The 2,258-nt window shown below is 45.7% G+C and overlaps 1 protein-coding gene across 1 annotated transcript in view; it reads left to right on the top strand.

Moving 5' to 3' along the window:
• Nucleotides 1-512: 512 nt before the first annotated feature.
• Nucleotides 513-2,258, top strand: part of LOC105888165 (zinc finger protein 83-like) — a 28,761-nt gene continuing 27,015 nt past the window's right edge. Inside the window, exon 1 of the mRNA XM_023507985.1 lies at nt 513-618. The gene's annotated coding sequence lies outside the window, so the exon portion shown is untranslated. The remainder of the gene's footprint in view (nt 619-2,258) is intronic.

Raw genomic sequence — 2,258 nt, 5'->3', positions numbered from 1 at the left:
GGCTTAAGTGATCTTCCTATGTCGGCCTCCCAAGTACCTGGGACTACATGCACCTACCGCTACGCACGGCTACTTTTTCTATTTTAATAGAGACGAGGTCTCGCTCTTACTCAGGCTGGTCTTGAACCTCCGAGCTTCCTCTAGAGCCTTCCCAAGCGCTAGGATTACAGGGGTGAGCCACCACACCTGGCTTAAAATTAACTTTCACGGTAAGAACTTTATTGGATCCAATCACTACCTCACGTCGACTCCCTCAGAGAGGTCCCAGTTCCTAGAGAGCTCTCTGAGTCCAGCCTCATTGACTGGTGTCACCTCCAAAACCCAGAAAAGAGAGCTACCGCAGGAACAGAGGGTTGTGAAGACCCCTTCCCTGCCGCTCCTCCCAGAGCCCCGCCTTTGACCCACCCACTGCACGCGGGCTCCGCCCCGGCCTGGCCTCTCTTCTGCGCGCGCAGCTTCTCTCAGACCCGGAAGCTGATCTCGTGTAGCGAAGTCGGTTTGCGGCGCGTGAGTTTGAGCCTTTCTGTATTAGGTCTTCGCTTCTTAGTACCCTCAGCACTTCCGTAGCTGGGATCTGAGGTCACTGCAGGACTTGGAATCCGCGTACTTCCACTTCAGGTAGATTCTGACGTCCCCACGGGGTCCAGGGAGTTGCCTCTTTGGGGTTTAAAGTGTCCCTGCAGGTGGTCTCTGCCTCCCTGTATTTAGCCTCCGGGGCCCTGGAGAAAGTCGTTCGCGCAGTTTTTCTGCTTATACGCTTTAGTGACTTTTCCGTCCGCCCCTCGTCCTTTAAAGAACTCACCTGCAAGGTAGGTTCGGATCTGTCGTATGCTCCAAGCACCGCTTTTGTCCGCCCTTGGAGGGCAGCGCCGCAGCCTGGGCTAAGGAGAGGTGCTATCCTTTCCCTGCTCCTGGGATTTTGCAGACTTACTCCTGTACCCCCTGCTCGGTCTTCCTTGGGCCGAGTCCCGCTCTCCAGGCCGCCTCTTCACAGTCTCCGCTTCCCCTAACCCGAGTTAAGAGAGGTGACGGGGCCTCTGGTCACATTCCAAGTTCTTCCACCTCAAATTGTCCCAATTGGAAGAGGTGCTCTCCTGCGAGGCGGGCGTCTGATTCCATCCTCCTCTCTGTGAATGTGTGGGCACAGGAGATCAGGAGAAAGAGAAAGTGAGAGAAATGAAATAACTGGAAAGAGAAAGGAAGAATGAGGGAGACTCATAAACATGTGTCAAAGTGAAGTAAGGGTGAGGGCTTTGGAAAGAGTGAAAGAAGCTGAGAAAGTAGATGAGGGAGAAAAGCAACTGGAGAAATTTTCAGAAAATCTGTATCTCCCCAGAGATGAAGGACAGCAAAATAGAGAGCAGGGGATAGAAGGAAGAAGGGGAGAGAACAGAGGAGGGAGTGGGAAGTGGAGGCGTGAAAGAGAGCAGAAAAAAAAAACCAGAAACAGCTGAGTCTGTTACTTTGTGGTGCTTCCTCTAAAGAACGTTGAAAGTGGCTTTCTTTTTGTTTAAAATGGATTTTCCTTTTTTGTCGCGGCTCTTCATTTCATTGATTTTTTTTTCAGCTTGAGATAAATTTCAGTTTATTCTATTTGTTTTTCCATTTATATAAAAATTACTTTCAAAATAAGCCTTAATGGCATCCTATAATCAGCATACTTCATTCTTTTCTAATATGTTAGATTTTCAATTTTTTTCCCCTTTGACCCAATATTCATTAGATTTTTAAAAACATTTCAGAATAGTTTCTCAATAAAGTAAATTTTGTATAGTTTAGATGGAGGTCTGCATGCATTATACTGTTTATTATTTCTTGACAACATTTTTGGTACCAGGAAATGATTTTAGATTGTTTCAATGTGTTCTTGGGAAAGGTATCAAGGACCTCTTACCTTAAAATGAAAACGTAGTTTAACCAGGTGGTATATTCAGCTTTCTTCATTCATACAGTCTGTTAAATAATGACCTATGTCTTGCTAAGTGGATGTTTTCTTCAAGTCCCCCCAGCACGTTCTGTGCAAATGTTGAAAGATGGGTTGGATTCACTTGCAATGATGTTCTAAAAGAGTCCCTGTTTTCTTATTAAACAATTTGCTCAGAACTTATTTCTACAACCCATCATCTTTCACTGTCTTCAACATCCGTGGCTGCTATGTGTTTTCACAATTGTGAGCACATTTTGATGTGTTACTGTTATTTTCCTGTAAGGAGAAATTAAATGTTTGTGATTAGTGGCATTAGAATCTTGAAAGAGAA

This window comes from Otolemur garnettii, unplaced genomic scaffold (assembly GCF_000181295.1).
Source record: "Otolemur garnettii isolate 467f Iridium unplaced genomic scaffold, OtoGar3 scaffold00212, whole genome shotgun sequence".
Classification (NCBI taxonomy): domain Eukaryota; kingdom Metazoa; phylum Chordata; class Mammalia; order Primates; family Galagidae; genus Otolemur; species Otolemur garnettii.
This window is presented reverse-complemented; position numbering and strand designations above follow the sequence as displayed.